Consider the following 6,285-nt stretch of genomic DNA (forward strand, 5'->3'; position numbering starts at 1 on the left):
TACAAATATCAACCAAAAATCTTCTAAAACTCGGGGGTCGTCTTATACACGGGTCACCTTATAGGACCTACGCGAGTGTATACGGTATTATTACGGAACCCCTGCGGAAGTTCGGGTTCCCGTCACATTTTAAACGGTTGGTTGTAACAATAAACTCGCAAGACTGCTCGCGACTTCTAGATTCTACAATCTGTGGTTGGCTGGGTTGTTTTGGTCGGAAAGGAGAAATTTTCTCTGTGAATTGATTCTCGAACGAGATAAAGAAAGCTCCCTAATGACTCAAGCTACTGTATACCGTTTTTATATTTTTAATATAAGAAGAATAATAATAAGATAATAAGAATAATATTAGAAGAAATTTTCAATTTCTTCTAATTTCAAATACGTTTTCCCCTGATTTTGTGATAATTCGTTATCACGCAAGTGCTAAATGTAAAAATATTTTGTTAAAANNNNGAATATTGAGAACAAACTATGGTCAAGTCATGTTATCGTTTAGGGCCTATTAAGCATTTCATGAATCTATGATATATTATAATATTGACAACGTCAATAGAACATATAGGTGGAATTGTGTCCAACCCATCGTGAAAATGTACTGAATACTCAGTACATGTGAAAACGCTTGCAAAAATAGTACTCGCTGCTTACTTTGGCCTGAATGGCGGGAAATAGGTAGGCCTAATAGGTAAATTGTAATGAATATAATCAATAACTATAGCCTCTAAAAATATTATTGAAGGGTCCTTTTAAAGTTTGAATAGGATTTTTTTAAGTTAAATTTTTAGATCATTATACCTATTGAATGAGCCCACAATAGCCCCGGGCCCCAGTGCTGTCCACTGACTGCACTGCCCATACCTACGCCACTGGACCTGAGTATTATTAGTGGTTACATAACGTTTGCTTATGCACTGTATCATGTGCTATAGAAGTGGAAGACCATAATGTATTGGGAATGTACCTCTCTCTCTGGTAGGGCCTACAGTACAATCTGTTTAAAAGTGTAAGGTATAGGAAAGTGTGGATTTTTAAACATTTTTATAATGGTAATGTTCAAAATAAGTGTCAAGGAAAGTAAGTATGATTGTTGGAAAAAATGGTCAACATTTTATATTGAAGTCTCACCCTGACCTTCGCTTGGGCGAAGTGGGCGAAGTTCTGGATCCGCGTCTCGTTAGCATGAATTTTGTAAGCCAGGACCCATAGTTGAAGATTGTTATTGTTATTGCAATTGTTGTTGGTGTTATTACTATTGTTGTTGCTGTTGCGGTTATTGTTATTTTTAATATTGAAATTATTATTTATCGTTATTTGTTATAATATTAATAATTATTATGATAATAGTATTAAGATTATTTTAAATATTATTTTAACGTTGTCAACAGGTATTCTTACCGAACGACCCTGATTACACCTGGAAATTAGCCAAAATGTGGTTCAGCTTAGCAGCTGTCTCTTATACACATCTAGATGTGTATAAGAGACAGCTATCTGGCAACCCTGTTTCTAGTATCTTTGAAAGGTCATAGTCATTACGTACTCAAATTTCCGCTTAAAAATATATTTTATAAAAATTATATAAAATCAACCACTAGCTCAAATTTAATCAAATCAACTTTATTTTAATATTTGAATGTTGGAGAATTAACTTGTATCATTATCATTTTGATCCAAACGAGATGATTCTTTTTTTACCATACCATACATATAATGGCCTAATGGTTTGTCGACCTCCTCGAGCCTCCTGGATCATGTAATACACTGGAGATGTAATGTTTTTCCATGGTTGAAAATAATACACATAAAAATATGATATTACTCTTGGAATACTGAAATATAAATTGTGTATATTAATAATAATTTTAAAACGAATTTAATCAATAGTAGTATTCATTGTATCTTACTTGTAATATATAATAATAAATACTTTTATTTAGGACTATTAAAAAAAATGGTAATACTGAGAATGGAAGTACTTTTAGTGTCCCATTTTGGATTATTAATTGTTTTGCTTGTTTTTACAGTCAGATCAACAGCTCAGGATATCTCATTCCTCGTAGATCCTTTAAATACTACAATTACTGAAGGAGAAATTGCATCATTCAGTTGTGTGTTGCTCATCAAACATCAGGAGCCAACCGATAACTTTTTCTGGATTAAACATAATATGCCTCTAGGCCTAGGTGGAGATGCAGGTCACTCTCGTTATTCGTTTGAAACAAGAAGAGTAAATATGGAAAATTATCAATTTATTATAAAGATCAATCCTGCAGAAAGATCGGATGAAGCGGATTATATGTGTGTCTATAGGGTTAATGACACCTACAATTTATCATCAAGAAAAGCCTATCTGAATGTTCTCCAAGTACCATCGAATATATATCCTGTTTGCTCTTTGTCAAAACTTTCCTATTACATTGGTGACAAGGTTGAAGCCACTTGTCTTTCTGAAAAGACCTCACCAACACCTGTTTTAAATTTTTTTCCAGTGGTTGATCAGATGTCACATCAGAATTCCACACATATCTGGGAAACAATAGAGTTTTCTGCAATGCCAAAAATAAATAATACAATTTTTGGTTGTATAATGGACCTCGCCATCATAAAAGATATTAAAGATTGCAGTACAGATAAGGTAATCGTTGAAAGAAAATTGCGTGTCGCCATACATGGACACACAATATACAATCGAAATCAAAGGGCGATATTCACTTGTTTTGGAAACTACACAGATACAGCTTATTTTACTTGGAAGCAACGAAAAAAAAACACAAGCCTACTATCCATACCATCTGTGTCGCCTGACATGCATGGTAGTTTGATCTCGTGTGCTGTTCATGATGGAGGCTTCACAGGATCTAACACTATCATTCTTGTCGTGGAAAATCAGGTGACAACAACTGGAACAACAATGAGTCCAACCCCCATTAATCCTACAACATCACCTGTTGCAACAAAGTCAAATAATGATGAATTGGAATTGGAAATATTGGAAGGATTTCTTGGAGTGTATTTTGTTTTAGCAATTCTAATATTCCTTTCCTTCATTGCATGTGCCTATTATACTTATAAGATTTTGAAGATAGTGGCATATATAAAAATTTAAGATATAGCCACATGTAGTATGCATCCCGGTACTGTACAGAGGGGGTCAAGGTAGGAGTGTCTTCGTCACGGCCTTGGATAACGCTAATTCTATCACCACCACACACAAGAAAAGTTAACATCTACTTGTTAATTTCCTTATTTTAATCATGCCATCTGATGGACCTGGCAGAGTGCAATGCTTGTGCTGAAACTGTGTCCAGCTCTGACTGAAACAAAGTATCTAGCAACTGTGTGGACACGATAAGAAGATGCAGAGATTCTAGGTTTCCTGGATGGAAATAGGGAGATTTTGCAACATCGCGAAAATGATAACAAATACAAATACGTCATTATTATCATCATTCAAGCCTGAAACATTCTTGGCAATATGCTGACGGTACGAGCTGAATGTGATCTGTGATTGACTCATGCAAAAGGCATGAATCCCTACATTGTGGCAGATATGCTACTATATGGGAAGGGTTGTTTATAAATTTGACGACGTATCCGTATTTGTTATCATTTTCGTAAGCTTGAGAAAACTACCTAATTGTCACTCCTGAATGTAAATATCAATATCTGTCCTATTAGACTTACAGATACAAATCTTCAGTTACCTTATTTCAAATACCTGTATCTGCTTCTGGGTTGGTACAAATTTTTATGTGTAATTAGTGTGAAATCATATTCTTGTTTTGTCATGACATCATACAGTGCAACATAGGCAGGTAGCTGAGGAAGAATTCAGTGCATTAATACTTCTAATCAAGGAACATCAAACTTAATGAGTTGTAGTACAATAAATAGGACCATGGCTAAAACATGTAGGACATTAGATTATATAATAATAATACAATTAATAATAATAATAATGATAAAAAATTACAATAATAATAATAAACACTTGTATATGTTTGGTTTGAGATGTAACACATTGTTTTAAATTAGTGTCACTTTGCAAGTGACACTGTCAACATGTGATCAACATTTTTGGCAGTCTGATGTAGGGTTTCATTGTATTTATTGAACAGTACTTGGTATCACAATAAAGAATCTCTTATACAAATACATAGACCTACATATAGTTACCAGTATATTGTTCATAGGCCTATGCACTTGCTATACCCATGGAGCTATACAATTTTATAGCTCCATGCTATACCTAAACATTAAACTAATCTCAAGTTACTGTACAGTACCTGCACCAGGTTATGTTTCTTACTCAACAATAATAGATCACTGATATTTTAATGTTTGATTCTTATATTGGTATTCTACATTAATCTACGGTTTACCTGTTACTGACTGTTCACTGTCTTTCTTCTCGTATTACAAAATGGCGTACAGACAATAAGGATGATGCATTATATTGTGGGTGCAGTATTGTCCATCACTTGTACCCTATTGTGTCCATGAAATGAATCATGAAAATACAAATGAATTATTTTTATGATGGGTGCCATGTGAACAAAGCTTACATGAATACTTGCAATGGTATCATAAAATAATATTGAAAAAAAAATGACCCTGTGATAAAAAATGGAATAGACCTTTCTAAAAATATGGCTGTCAAAAAATGATGTGCCCACATTAATTTTCTCAAATGCAAGATATTGTGTAATGTAATCAGTAAATATTATTTTTATCGAATGCTTATCCTGTTCCATTTAGCTTTGTTAGCTCTCAAACACGGACAAAGTTTGACAGAAGCCACAGAAGTACAGTACCATCTCAACATGGATAGACCTACTTCAATTTCCTGTAAATTTGCCATTTGCATTTCATTGCTTTTTGAGATTTTAGGTTAGTTAAAATTTGTTTCTAATGCTATAGACATGTATGAAAAGGTAAAAACTTTATGATTACATGTAGATAACGTTCAGATAATGGAGTCAGCTTAGCAGTGGCAGCTCTAGGATATAATTTATGGGTGGGGGGGCGCTAAGATGTCCGATTGGGGGCTAAGTATTTATGGGTTAACTATAGTGCGCAGCGTTATTTGAGTGCCGAAGGCCCGAGACAGGGGTGGGTATGGGAGGGGTTGTCCCTTCCCCCAAAACAAGATTTTAAAAAAAATTGGGACTTCTAGATGGCCGGAAATAGCTGGGATGGGAAAACTAGACCTATTTTTTTTTTGGTCCGACTGCCCGACGAGCTTTGGCCGATGGGGGCTTGACCAGACCGATAGGGGCTTAAGCCCCGCTGGCGCTGCCACTGCAACTGAGCATGTATAGGTCACAAGAGTTTAATAAACCCATAGAGGTCCTATTATTGACCTATTCATTTATAAATAACATTTGAACATGTCATATGGGCACATCCCATTTTTTTGTCATCATAAAATTTGATAGTGTAGACAGTTCACCAGTTCACAGATTATTATTATTTTTTATTTTTATTTTATTTATTTATTTAGACACACAATACATGTGCCAAGGATTGTCAACAGCGAATATATCACTATCCTACTTGTAGGTGACAATCCCTTACACAAGACAAACATACACACACGATGCTTTACACAAACTAAACCTCCATATGAGATATATTGACTAATAGGCATATACTAACTTTGCACATTATTCTTATCCACATGTTGTTACCATTCAGTGTGTTCAATCATACATACAATATAATAATAAGAATTTCAAGACCATTATTATTAAGGACTATGTAACCAATACTGTATATTATGGGTAAGAAAGACAAGTGTGCCCTGTGTCACTTCAGGTTTCTTACCACTGGAGATAATAATATATTTATTGGAGCTTTTATGCACTTGCTGTCGATCATTATTTTTGATAAACAAAATATTTTTGCTTGGCATGTAAGTCGGATGGTGCAAGGATTTGTCCGACAGAGGGGGTGGGGGAGGACTGACCCCAATAAGAGAATAGTGGGTGTGGTTGGGCGTCACTCAAAATCTTTCATGGCATATTTAATTGATTTTTTTCCTTCCTGACATGGTTACTGAAATGCATTTTCCTAACTTGAGAAGTCTAAATATGTTTAATCAGTTTTGTAATTGAGCACATAAATTCATTTGTAAAATTGTTTGTCAAAGTATTGAGGTCCAATGGTTCAAGCTGCCCCAGACCTAGAGAAGGTTAAAATCAGGCTCCAGAGGAAAAACAAATTTTGATATGTTGTAAAACTGATTTTTCTAAGACAGTGGCGTAACCACACCTTTTCCCC

The 6,285-nt window shown here is 34.7% G+C and overlaps 1 long non-coding RNA gene across 1 annotated transcript; it reads right to left on the bottom strand.

The window, feature by feature from the left end:
• Nucleotides 1–1,582: 1,582 nt before the first annotated feature.
• Nucleotides 1,583–4,469, bottom strand: LOC117101087. Its single transcript, XR_004444228.1, has 4 exons — nt 4,386–4,469; nt 3,708–3,822; nt 2,793–2,948; nt 1,583–2,549 (listed from the first exon to the last, which is right to left on the bottom strand). It is a non-coding gene; the product is annotated as an uncharacterized LOC117101087 (long non-coding RNA).
• Nucleotides 4,470–6,285: the final 1,816 nt, after the last annotated feature.

Source organism: Anneissia japonica, unplaced genomic scaffold (genome assembly GCF_011630105.1).
Source record: "Anneissia japonica isolate Jap-2015-1 unplaced genomic scaffold, ASM1163010v1 scaffold287838_len146374_cov139, whole genome shotgun sequence".
Classification (NCBI taxonomy): domain Eukaryota; kingdom Metazoa; phylum Echinodermata; class Crinoidea; order Comatulida; family Comatulidae; genus Anneissia; species Anneissia japonica.